The following is a 14,378-nucleotide window of genomic DNA, read 5'->3' as shown; positions in this document are numbered from 1 at the left end:
AAAACAACACCACATAATGAAACATGCCACATCTCTTGCACATAATGAAATGAGCATTTACTATGTGTGTGATGGGTAAAAACTAGGCATACCTTCGAACTGGACCTCCGGATACTCTTGGAGAGCCTACTTTAGTGTACAGCCAAACCTTTATGTCACCTATGAGTTATACAAGCCCCCACTACAGCATCCCTTAGTGTTTAAATCGTTGACAAGCTCTGTTAGGTCAAGAATAACAAGTAATCAAAGCAAATAGTCCTAGTATGGCTGGCCGATACAAACAAGCAATTGAACAGATGTGTGAGCAAATCTCGCACAACACTAAATTACATATCAAGAAAAGAAGCATAGAAGGAGGCTTAAAGACCATCACTTGACTGATCAGATTTAAGGGGCATTTAAACATCATGTGCAACGTATGAACTGACATAAACATTGCATATTTCAGATTCTATAATGAAATGCACATGTATTAGGTTATGCCATGTATGATGCCTAAATGTACACTATAGCAGGTAGGAGTGATTCATCATTGCACGCACAATTGAATTGCAGGTTAAGGGCCAGTTTTATTCTGCCTTTTCAGATCTTATTGTCAAAATAAGCCATAAAAGACATAAAGAACTCATTTTTCAGTTACGGGCTTGGGCTTAACTTATTTCGCTTTGGGGGGGGGGGTGCTTCGGGTAGAAGCTCACTAAAAATTGAAGGGAAGGGGAATAGCGAACTGACTCTGTTGTCAGCCTATATTACACTAAAAATTCCACTGCTCGTGCCCGCGTCACACCTGACCCTCAAGTAAAAACAAACACACAAGCATTCATTGCCCTGCCCGCTTGCATCTCCTCTCCCCTTTCCCTCTACCTCGAGCCCCTGCCTGCAGCGCTAGGGTTCCTCCAGCGAGCCGCCGCCACTCGTCCCTTCTGGCCTGCTCCTCGACGATGCTCTGTCCAGCTAGGCTACATGGCCGGCGGGTAGGGCCAAATCTCCCCGGCTGCTCCTCCCTCGAGCGTTGCCCCTCATTCTCATGGTCTCCAGCAGCTGCTCCACTATGGTCCGTGCAACGAACTACTCCGGCGGTCACCGCACAACTACGGCCGATGCCCCACTCCGGCAGAAGGCGCCTCGTCCCCCCTCCCCTCCTCCCAGGCCGTGGCCCTGAGGTGCTATTAAAGGATGAGCTCATCCAACAAGGTGAGGATCTCCTCTGCTTTTTTGCCAAATTCTCATTCTGATCCGCTATACGATGAATTGCTATGAGATGCTGCTGCTATATGATGCATTGCTATGAGCTACTCCTGCTGCTGCTATATGATGAATTGCTATGAGCTGTTGCTGCTATATGATGAATTGCTATGAGCTGTTGCTACTGCTATATGATGAGTTGCTATAAGCTGCTCCTGCTGCTGCTATATGATGAATTGCTATGAGCTTCTCCTGCTGCTGCTATATGATGAATTGGTATGAGCTGCTGGTATATGATGAATTGCTAGCTGCTGTTGTATGATGAGTTGCTATGAGCTGCTGCTGCTATATGATGCTTTCAGGTGCTGCTGCTATATGATAATAACCAGCCATTTGGACCATCGAATTTTGATAAATAATGGTTCTTCATTTAAATTTAGACAATGCGTTCTTCATTTAAATTAGGCAATGGGCTCTCTATGGAAGACATTGACCAAAGTAGATTGTGCCAAGTAGATGGTATCTTTGTATTTGCATTTTGAACAAATATTGATGGTCTGTTTTCCTGTCATATTAATTACTGCACTGCGTTCAATTTGTGATGTTTGCAAGTCAAATTAATCTTCATATGGGCAGGAAAATGACAAAATATAATGCAATCTAGAATTTTCACTGATCATACCATAGATAAGCTGAAAAGGCAGGCAATGAAAAGTACTAGTTGGCTTATTATCTGGAGCTTATATTCAAAGGTGCTTATTTTCTTAGGATAACTCGAGATAACTATCCATAAGATCCCTGGCCAACATCACTGACATACAAATAACATGTCACAATGATTGCAATGGAGTGACCTGCCGTAGCACACTGTATAGGATCACCGCCGCCTCTCCTTTTTGTGTGCTGTTCCATGAAATTGCCACATACATCTTGTACTAAGAAATATTGTACTTTTTCATTGCGGCACCCCATTTGCAAGTTGACATGGCTAATTTGAGATATATCTACATGATAATACATTGCATATCCCTTGCGCATATTTAAACCACGAATTAACGATTGTATGCGTAGCATAAACTAGCCATGACTCCGGGACTAGCAGGCACTCTAAGGGAGCCTAATGCAGTGCACTGGAATTCCTACATGCCACCTATGATTTTGTGTAATGTACTACCTCTGTTCCTAAATATATGTCTTTGTAGAGATTCCACTATACATGGACCACATACAGATGTATATAGATGCATTTTCGAGTGTAGATTCACTCATTTTGCTCTGTAGTAGTCTATAGTGGAATCTCTAGAAAGACTTATATCCAGGAATGGAGGGAGTATCATGCATGACATCTACATCTCTAATTTAGCAGCCAGTAGTGGAAATCATTGTCTGCGCAAATGGATTACTGGTCGAAAATCCTAGCAAAGCACGCTGGCAGGCACACAACAATACAAGAAAGAGACGCACTTACAAGATCATAACAATGCCTCAGTCCAGGATCTTGGTTGGCCAAGCTGTTAGATCAAGAAGAAACATCGTCCTTGTAGTTCTTGCCAGTTGCATAACATGTAACAATGACCTGTTATTATATTTGAAGTACATCGGGCAGGTGATGCTGGATGGGTTTAAAGGTGACAAGTACCTAGGCCGTGGCGGGTGCTTGGCATCTTGCCAGACGGTGGGAATCAGGTTAGAAACATCAAGGGTGATGACACTGCGCTGGCTGTCAGGGTCCGGTAAGGAGATCTAGAACCGTGGAGTAGGGTGTTTGTGGAGCGGCTCCGGTAGGGTGGACTATGGTGTGGGTGAAGTGGATCTGAGGTTGTGTACAAGGGCGTCGGTGAAGCTGCTCTAGTGGTTGGGTTCAGGATGGTGTCGACGATGCGGATCTACGGACGTGGACTTGGGCGTTGGCAAAGCGGCCCCGTTAGGGTTGAGAATGGTATAGGCAAAGCTACTCCGGTAGGATTGAGGATGGTGTCGGCGAAGCGGCTCCGGTAGGGTTGAGGAAGGTGTCGGCGAAGAGGATCAGAGGCCGTCGATGGGGCGGCTCCAGGGGTGTGGACGAAGCGTCTCCGGTGGGGAGTACGAAGGAGTCGTTGCAGATGCGCTACAGTTGATGAGAGTACCGGCGAAGCAGATCCGGTGCCGTGGACAAGGCTGGCACTGAATGGGCTGTGGTACAGTGGTGGATGAGCAGTCTACTTATTTCTAGGGGAGGTGGGAGGGGTAGATGCAGCCGTAGAAGCAGATCCGGCGAGGTGGACGACGCTGGCATTGAATGGGCTCGGGTACGCTAGTGGATGAGGAGTCTAGGGTTTCAAGAGGGGAGGTGTATGAAGTACGGACGACGTGATGTAAGATGCTCTTGTGCTGTGGAGTAGTCATTTTTGTGGGAGGGGGAGAGGAAATGGGGGTGTCGTGTGGTGGGGGGAACCGGAAGTTACCAAAGCAACCCCGACCTATTATGTAAATGAGGTCCGTATTTTAACTATTGTTCTCCGTGCACCAAGGACAAAAGGGTAATTTCACATGCTAAAGACTAGGTGGCGGAAAATTTAGAAGGAAGCGGGAGATTTTTCCGCCCGCGAGATCATTCGTATCCAGTTTCAACTAATTTTGGACAGTGCTAGCGGGAAGGTCATGCAAGACTGTGTACACGGGGACACGTCAGCAGTTAATAACTAGTATCAGTCCACCCCAGAGAAAAGACAGTAACTCGGGATGATGCACCGATAACTTGGACGTTCACATGGGTGCGGCAAATCGTACGGGTGTAGAGGCACATTCACAAAAAAGGGATCAAACGCTTAGCCTATGCATTTCTCGTGTAAACATATAATTTAGTGCCATTGGTTATTTATTTTAAACATAATGCATTGACGTGTTAATTTTTATATAGATGCACAAAAAGAAATGGGTATTGTAGTCCGCTACTTAAAAGGTTTACCTCATATGATTACATGGTCTCCATTTCGTAAATTGCATACCCGTTGAATTCATATATGAATATTACATATATTACTTCATAATAGAACCTTAAATCATCCAAGACTAATGTTTTTGAATGCATAACTAACAATGGTGCATGTACATGATAACTACAGTGGTTGTTTGAAGAAACATCACTATAACTTTGGCATGCACAACTGAAAAAGACTATTAAAAATGTGATATGTGAGTGTCCAATCCTTATAGCGTTGAATCGATGATGTATCTTTGGCTATGATACGAAGTAGATATTGATTATGTTCAAGTGATGCACGCCCACGATCGCTAGATAGTGATACGTGAGTGAATTGTGCAATCTCTCTCACACGCATACATATCTCATTTCTCCGTGGGCATCGGAATCACACACGCGCACTTCATGTATTTCTCTCCCTCCGTCAAGGTTAGAATTCGTCTTTCTACCCCGTCCTACAAGTCTCTCACACAAAAATACACACGCTCTCTCTGTTGAACACGCCCACCCCTTTAATTCCGCCCACCCAGCACCACTAATGTCTCAAAGTATAACTTTGTGTCGGTGTACAAAAGTAGGGGTCCCTTTTTACCCCTTTTACTTGTGCGTGGGCAGTCGTAGCCCCACGCCCGTGGCCACTCTTGGCGGGGCAGAAGAAGCAAAGATTACTAGAACCATGCTCAAGACCAGAAGCATGAAGAGCTGAGGGGCGAGGTGAAACTCCCCCGGCAAGGTCCTTGCCGGGGCGGCCTTCGCGGCCCCGGCAAGAACCTTGCCGGGGCAACTTGCCCAACGCCAGCAAGGCTGCCACCCTTGAGCCTAAGAGTTCCGACGTCCTCAACCACATTGGAATAAAAGCTCGGGAGGCGCCTCCGTGGTGGCATGCAGATCTTTGTGAAGACCAAGAACATACAAGACTAGATGAGAATCAGAAGACGGAGATCCTCAGCAAGATCCTTGCCAAGGATACCCACGAGACCCCCCGGCAAGACCCTTGCCGGGGACGCCCACGACGCCGCGGCAAGACCCTTGCCGGGGCCCCAACAAGACTCTTTCCAAAGACATCCGCAGGGCCGCGGCCCGGACCACACCCGCCAAGGCTCCACCGCCGTTCCCACACAGCTGCCAGCCCACCAACTAGGCAGGCACCTATGTGGCGACGTGCGGCTTCCAGGCCAACACAGCAAGCACCTGCGTGGTGGCATGCAGATCTTCGTGAAGACTCTGCCACCGCACCAACTTAGCAGCCAGCCAGCCGGCATGGCGCTACACGCCTCGTCAGCTCGGACGCGCGTTGAAGCCAGGCGAGGCGACGATAGCTGGGACGAGCTTCCTTGCCGTCCCCGATGAAGCAAGAAGGGCATGTCGGCAGCGCATTAAATGCGTTTGTCCTACGGTGCCAGGAAATAGACTCGACTACTGTACAACTTTCCACCTCCTGTGTGCCACTGTGGCAGTCCCTTTGTACTATAAAAGGAGGCCCGCGGCTTACTCAGAGAGGATTCGGACTTTTTGGACCCTGCAAGCTTTGTAGCTAGTCCAAGAACAACAGATAAACATAAACCAGCAGGAGTAGGGTATAACGCATCACTTGCAGCCCGAACCTGGATAATCCCCCTGTGTTGATCTTTCAAACCCGCTCTTTCCACAGCCCCGCGCCCGCCAACCGTAGCAAAAGGGATTCTTCGTGATCCCGTAGGTGTCGTTTCCCCCGACACTTTGTCTCGCACACATATGCGTAAGGTTAACTCGAGTATCGGAACCATATGAATACATACAATGCGATTCCAGCAGAGCACCTTTTTTTTGAGATTTCGATCACACACACACGCACGCACGCGCGCGCGCGTGCAGACATTGTTTCTCTCTTCATTTTTTTTCGGCACTTGCATGCACAACGCTTGTTTATCTCTATGATGCTTTAAGTATGCCTCGCACACATGCTATCTACCTATCCCTTAATATAGATATGTATCACACAAACTCCTTCTCCCTATATCTAAGTGTCACTGGCACCCCCCCACAGATACTTCCCGACACCGAAGGAGTAGGGTGACACCTCGATCTTGATACTAATCTATCTACTGGCTTCTCTCTCAAACACACACACACACTTCCCGACACCGAAGGAGTAGGGTGACACCTCGATCTTGATACTAATCTATCTACTGGCTTCTCTCTCAAACACACACACACACACACTCGCTAGTTGTGCCTTTGTGCTACCGCGCGCACACTCTTGATACGTCTTTCTCTCCTTCCCCCTCCCCACCCCCCAACAATGATAGCAGAAGGGTGACACCTCGATCTTGATCTTAATCTATCAATTAGCTTCTCTCTCAAACACACACACACACTCGCTAGTTGTGTCTCTCTGCCTTGCTCACACACACTCGATACGTATTTCTCTCTGTAGCCCCCCTCGATATGTAGATTTCTCGGGTGCGCACAACTGTAGTGACGATGATGCTGAACCCAGTGTGCCTTGCTTTTACCGGCCTCATGTGATTGTTTTCACCCTATTTTTTGTTAATTAATAAGGCAACCTTTTCTTTGTTACTACTAGTGAATTTGAGATCATTCGGGGCAGACATAAAATATATCACTTCAACCCAATTATAGCAGTAACTATTTAAAAAGAAACTAGCAAGATGCCCGTGCGTTGCATGGAACATCAAGATGCATTTGTATGAGTAGTTTATCTTGTGGGAGAAAAGGATGAACGAGGGAAGGCCTTATTTGCAAATGTGGAGAGGGGTGTGGGTACCTTTTTGCAAATTGCCATAGTTTCCTTCCTATTCGTCACATATAAATCGGACGGCCTATATTGCAGGATGGCAGGCACACCATCATCACCAACTCTGTTTTTTATATATTAAAAAAGAGCAAAGATAGAGATATATCTCTTGCGTCGTCTAGAACGAACATCTGGTGGACTGGTTAGCGTCGGATGGTCGCAACGCGATGACCTGAGTTCGAATTCTGTCTTAAAGTTTATATTTTTTTATTTTTTCAATATATACTTCTTTCGCTACTTTACTAACAGTGGAACCCATAGAGTACTTGGAATACAAGATTAAGGATGGATTTGTTTCTTTTTAAATTTTTGTACGAATCTGTAGCCACCCTACAAGTCATGTACACTATACATGCAATTAACCTTTTATAGAGGGAGAATCATACACGCAATTAACTCAAATGGATTGGATGTGACTATTATTTCCAGCATAAGAGCATCTCCAACGGCAACCGGCAAATTTCCTCCCGCTTCCTTCCGTGGAAGACGACATCCAACGCCAGCAGCATACATTTTCACAATTCTAACCAACCAGAGGAAATCCGTGCAAGCACGGACTGATTTCATAAAAGCATGAAGGATTTCGTATAATAAAGCCAGATCTTCATATAAACATGACGGATTTCATTACATTTACTGAACTAAGTGGTGCTAATCCGGCTCTCGTGGTATAATTAATACCTAATCCAAATGGTCGCCCGCTGATCCGTTTGTCTTCCTCATGTCCGGCTGACACTTGCGGGGTTCATGAAGGTCCTTGCAAGAGACGAAGCAGCCAAGAGACCACCTGTATACACAGTCATCACCTCGGCGGTGGCATTCATGGGACCCAAGTGGCGGTGGCCTCCCGTGTTCTACTTCTCCTCGATAATGGCAGCGGACACAAACTCAGGTAGGGGGTCCCGAACTGTGCGTCTGCGGATCGAAGGTAACAGGAGACAAAGGGGGCACGATGTTTACCCAGGTTTGGGCCCTCTTGATGGAGGTAATACCCTACTCGAGATCGGCCGGTTTTGACACCGACATTGGTGCTTTCATTGAGAGTTCCACTGTGCCATCGATAGAAGGTTCGATGGCTCATTCTATCATCAACAACGATGCTGTTTCCGGGGAAACATCCCTCCCTGGCCAGATTTTTGTGTTCGGCGGCTTCGTTCTACGTGCCAACTCGATTGGTCACCTTGAACAGATCGACAGCTACACCCCTGGTCATCAGATCAGTTTGGGAAACCTAAATTATGTCGCTGATATCCAAGGAGATTTGATCTTCGAAGGGTTCGCGGCCCCGACCACCACTCTGGCCTTAGATCCGGAGCGAACCGCCAGGTCCGAAGATGGGGGTTTGGAGCCCACCGGACTCTCTGCTGCAAACCGCACTATCGAAGATCCGGAGGCGACTGTGTCCACGACGAACTCGGAATCAGACCGGGTTCCTCCTATCATTGAAAGGTCGGACTCGCCCCCGGACTCTAGATCCGAACTCTCGAGGTCCACGCCAAGTAAGCATGGCCAGGAGTCTTTCGCCCCGCCTAGCTCCACGGACTCTCGCTTCCCCGTCCAAACCTCTCTCCTAAACAAGGCGTTGGACTTAATGCTATCCCTCGCCATCACAGAGGAATCACCTACGAATTACGCCCAGTGCGGACTAGGGGCTGAAAGCGGTGAATTTTACGTCCCACCCACCACCCACTTCATAGCCACTGTCGAAGATTTATCCGACATGTTGGACTACGCCTCCGAAGACATCGACAGCATGAACGACGATGTGGGAGACGAACAAGGCCAAGAGCCGCCGTTTACCGGACGTTGGATGACCACCTCCACATATGACGTGCATATGGTGGACACACCCAAAGAGCATGACGGTGACGGCAGGAAGGATCCGGTTGAGGACAAGCCTGCTGAGGCACCTCCAAAGCATCAACATCAGCGACGCTGCTCAAAATCGCGTTGCAAAAAAGATAGCAATACCGGGACCGGAGACAATAACACTCCGGAAAACACCGAAGCCCCGAAGCCCCCGTCGAGCCAACATCCGAACAGGATGATTGGGAGGAAGGGTAAGTTAACCCTGACGATCCGGTCGGGAACGAGGACTCGTAGGATAGTAACTACCTACCGATCTCCAAGGATGATGTGAGCCTCGACGACGAGGACTTCATCGTGCCAGAGGAACCACTCGAGCAGGAGCACTTTAAGGGCCAGCTAATCGCTACTGCGAGAAGCCTAAAAAAGAAGCAGCAACAGCTCCAAGCTGAACAGGATACACTCAACGACAGATGGACCCAGGTCCTAGCCGCCGAAGAGTATGGCCTTCAGTGCCCAGCAAAGAGTTATCCGAAGGGTCGGCTAGTACCACAATTTGAAAACGAGGCCCTCAAGCCCATACCATCAAGACATGACCGTGCTGATGAACCAGACCGGCCACCGCATGGGCGAGATAAAGCGGCCACCTACGCCGAACACCAACCCGCACCACCCCGCCATAGAGGCAGAGAGACAGCGGCTCTAGGATACACCTACGACCCGCGACAGGACCTGGACAATAGAGCAAGCCAAGCCAGATCAATCTATGGATCAAGGGGGCGGGCCCCAACGCGAGAAGACGGCATCAGGCCTAGCGCGACACGCACAATCTCACCCGGGCAGAAAACCGCATACGGATTTCATCCGAACTGCGTCGTGACGTCGCCCGATACAGAGGCGCCGCACACCCCTTATGCTTCACCGACGAGGTAATGGAGCACCACTTCCCAGAAGGGTTTTAACCCATGAACATTGAATCATACGATGGAACGACGGATCCCGCAGTATGGATTGAAGATTTCCTTCTCCATATCCACATGGCCCACGGTGACGATCTCCATTCCATCAAATACCTCGCCTTAAAGCTGAAAGGACCAGCACGGCACTGGCTAAACAGCCTCCCAGAGAACTCTATTGGTAGCTGGGAAGACCTGGAGGACGCTTTTAGAGACAACTTCCAAGGTACCTATGTTCGGCCTCCGGACGCCGATGACCTCAATCACATAGTCCAGCAACCTGGAGAGTCAGCCCGGAAACTCTGGACCAGGTTCTTAATTAAAAAGAACCAAATTGTCGATTTTCCGGACGCCGAAGCCCTCGCGGCCTTTAAACACAGCGTCCATGATGAGTGGCTCGCCCGGCACCTCGACCAAGAAAAACCGAAGTCCATGGCAGCCCTCACCGCACTTATGACCCGCTTTTGCGCGGGAGAAGATAGCTGGCTAGCTCGCAGAAGCAACAGCACCAGCGACCCTGGCACCTCCGAAGCCAGAGATGGCAACGGCAGGCCACGACGCAACAAACACAAGCGTCAAAGCAACAATGAAGATACCGAAGACACGCGGTCAATGCCGGATTCAGTGGCTCTAAACCCGGTCAGCGGAAGAAGCCATTCAACGAAAACAAAGATGGTCCATCCAGTTTGGACCGAATACCAGATCGGCCTTGCCAGATCCACGGCACCCCGGACAAGCCTGCCAATCATACCAACAGAAATTGTTGGGTCTTTAAACAGGCCGGTAAAATAAACCCCGAACATAAGGGGACAGGGCCACCTAGCAAGGATGATGATGAGCCTCGCCCAACAAACACATGGGGGCAAAAGAAATTTCCCCCTGAGGTAAAAACAGTGAATATGATCGACGTCACTCATATCCCCAAGCGGGAGCGCAAGCGCGCACTAAGGGACGTTTATGCCATAGAGCCAGTCGCCCCAAAATTAAAACCAATGGTCGGCTTGCCCGATCACTTTTGACCATAGAGACCATCCGACCAGTACCCGTCATGGAGGTTTGGAAGCATTGGTCCTCGACCCAATCATCGACGGATTCCACCTCACACGAGTCCTCATGGACGGCGGCAGCAGTCTTAACCTGCTTTATCAGGACACTGTCTGTAAAATGGGTATTGATCCATCAAGAATCAAGCCCACCAAAACCACCTTCAAAGGAGTGATACCCGGCGTAGTGGCCTGCTGCACAGGGTCCATAACACTGGAGGTAGTCTTCGGCTCACCGGATAATTTCTGAAGCGAAGACCTGATCTTCGACATCGTCCCTTTCCGTAGTGGCTATCACGCACTGCTCGGACGAATCGCGTTCGCCCGTTTCAATGCGGTCCCGCACTATGCTCATCTAAAGCTCAAGATGCCCGAACCACACGGCATTATAACAGTCAATGGAAACATGGAGCGCTCCCTCCATACCGAGGAGCATACCGCGGCCCTCGCAGCTGAAGTACTGGGTGGCCTTATCAAGTCGAATACTACATCGGCAGTCAAGCCCCCGGACATTGTCAAAAGAGTCTAGTCTACCCTACAGAATGACAGTCTGGCTCGTCCAGAGCTAGATTAGCAATTCGGCCTCCGTCAAATCCCCAACCTGATTGCGGCATACGTATAGCACGTACATAACTACGCACTAAAGATACCATGGGCAAATACGGAGGCACACTAAAAACAAGGTCCACAATATGGCTCGACCCTATCCGGACCCTCATATTCTTCCTTTTTTCTTCTTATTTTATTTTTCAGGTTCTTTACAACCCACATCACTTTTCGATGGTACCAAGGGCCCTTTTGCAGGCCCCTTATGTATACTCGATCATTGATCCTCTCAAAGGATCATACACCAAGGCAAAAAGCGGCGCAGACGTGTGGCAGAATGTCCAAAGGATCTTCAAGATCACCTTTTCCTTTTTAGGACCTGTATACAGCTTTCCCTTGTTCTCAAATTCTTGGCTTGTAAAGTAGCCTTGATAATTATGGCATTCTCTGTAAGAGTACATTTGACATATCAATCAGAATATAGCGGAAACAGTCTCGTACTATCTTATTCGGTATTGGCCCACTCCATAATCTGTATTCCGTCTTCACGACTGATTGACATATACTCATTGACATCAATTGCCAGGGGCTTTATTCGGCCACAAGTATTCAAAAACAAAAAGTCCGGACACTTTCATAGTACACTTCGGCATCCCAAATACCGCATTATATGCATCAGCTCCGAATCATGTCTTTGGTCAATAGTTGGGTTGCCCGGCTCCTGTGGTTACCACCTTACGTTCCGCTTGTTGGGCTAAGGTAGTAAAGGGAGAACTACTGCGATTGTGTTTCTGGCACGTCCAGTCAAATACCTCAGTAGAGAAAGCCGAAAACTGACGTCATGATATGGCGAGAGCTGGTCAGCGGTTCGGTGACTTATTAAATCTTTCGTGATTTTTTCCGTATCATACGAAGGACTGGCCTCCACCCGGTCAGGCGTCTAAAGCACCCAATTCGGATAACCGAACAACACCAGGGGCTAAGCCTATAATCCCACTGTCAAACTCCTATGGCTAAGTTAGAGTGGTAAAGCCGCATGGTCTAATTGCCTAGTTCACTGCACGATCACCTCCTTTACGGACCAACACGTTGGGTCAAGTGTGGTCACGTGCTATCCCGAACACCCCCCATAGTATCTACGTGGGGGCTGAAGCCAACGACTGGCAAACTTTCAAATACAACAAATGGCCGCACAGGAGGAAAATAATTTGAGATAAACAAGCAAGCATATTGCACAAAGGCTTTGTTTCATAACACACAATCTGGGTAACTCGGATACATTCATTCAAACATAATATCCTTCGAGCATTGACCCTCTTTCAAAAGGGCACCACATCATCAAAGTATCGCTCCAGCTTGCGGTAGTCCTTGCCTTCGGGCGGACCCTCGACTGCCACGACGGCGGCCTTCATCTTCGCCCAGTGCATCTTGACACGGGCAAAGGCCATCCGCGCGCCCTCTATGCACGCCGAGCGCTTCATAGCTTCAACTCGGGGCAAGGCGTCGCCGAGCCGCTTGACCAGGTCGAAGTAGCTGCTAGGAATGGGTCCGGTTGGCCATAGCCGGACTATGATGTCCTTCATAGCCAAACCGAACATCCTATGCAGCTCCCCCAGCTGCATCATCTGGTTGTTTAGCAGCGCTGGCCGCTTCGGCGCCAGGTACTGCGACCAGAAGAGCTTCTCCGTTGTGTTCCCTTCTTGGGCGCGGAAATATTGTGCGGCGTCAGCAGCACTCCTTAGGAGATCCGCAAAGGCATCTGGAGCACTCCATAGTTGATTTAGCAAAGCATATCTTTGACCGCCAAATATACACTGTAAAAGAATAGGCTTACCAGCCACTATCTGTCCAGCTTGCTTGATCTCCTCGCGGGCCGCCCGAGACTCGGTCCGTGCCTCCTTTGCCTGTTGAAGAGCCTTGGTGAGTTCGGCCGCCTGGGCCTTATTACTCTCCTCTAAGGCCTCACACTTGTTGGCGGCATCCTGGAGCGCCTGCTCCACTTCGGTCACCCGCTCCTCATACTTACGGCGGGTGACCTGCTCGGCCTCTAAATCCGTAGCCGCTTTGTCAGCGGCCGCTTGGCTCATCCGCGATTGCTCCTTGGCTTGGGCAAGGGCGCTCTTCGGGTCCTCGACCTCGGTCGCCCTATCTGCAAATATAATGAGCAGCACAGGAGATTAGACTCCATATTGACATATTCCTTTAAGTGTGTCAATAATTTTCCAACCATACCTTGTGTTTCCTCAAACTGTTTGTTGGTGCGGACGAGTTCCTCATCCGCCCGCTCTAACTTCCGCTTAAGTTCGGACACTTCGGCAGCCTGAACGGTCACCGCTAACAGTGAAGCCCGTTTATCAAAATAGACAAGTATGTTATCTCCGGCGAATATTTGATCCTCTGTCCGGCCTGTTTTCAAAAAGCCGAACAGAGTCTCACGGGCTACTATCTATACATAGGCACATTTTTTGCACAGGTAAAGCGGCTAAAAATATTACATCGCATACCTCAAAGCCTGTTAATAGGCTGGTGAAGGCTTCATTCAGCCCGCTTTTGGCGGACTGAACCTTCTCAACCACAGTACCCATCAGGGTACAGTGCTCCTCCACGACGGAAGCACGTCGGAGTGCTTCCATCAAAATGTCCGGCGCCTCCGGACTGATGGAGGTCGCCGGTGGAGTCGGCACCCCCCTCCTTCAAAGGGGGTTGCTCGCTCGATTCCGGAGCCGTGTGGGTCTCCGGAGTGGTATTCGGCTGGGGACCAGACTGGTCCGGCCCCCCGTCGTCAGACTCCATGGGGGTTGTGTGTAACGCCCACGATGCGGCTATATCTCCCACGTGTCGAGGCACGACTTAGAGGCATAACCGCATAGTGGTTTTGTCGCAAGAAGGGTCATCTTCACACAATCCCATGTAATGAACAAGAATGGGATAAAGAGTTGGCTTACAATCGCCACTTCACACAATACATAAATATCATCATACATCATCCAAAATACAATCATATAGACCGACTACGGTCAAAATCCAGATGAAAATAAGACAACCCCAAATGCTAGATCCCCGATCGTCCCAACTGGGCTCCA

Source organism: Aegilops tauschii, chromosome 1, assembly GCF_002575655.3.
Source record: "Aegilops tauschii subsp. strangulata cultivar AL8/78 chromosome 1, Aet v6.0, whole genome shotgun sequence".
Lineage (NCBI taxonomy): Eukaryota > Viridiplantae > Streptophyta > Magnoliopsida > Poales > Poaceae > Aegilops > Aegilops tauschii.
Note: the sequence above shows the minus strand (reverse complement) of the source record.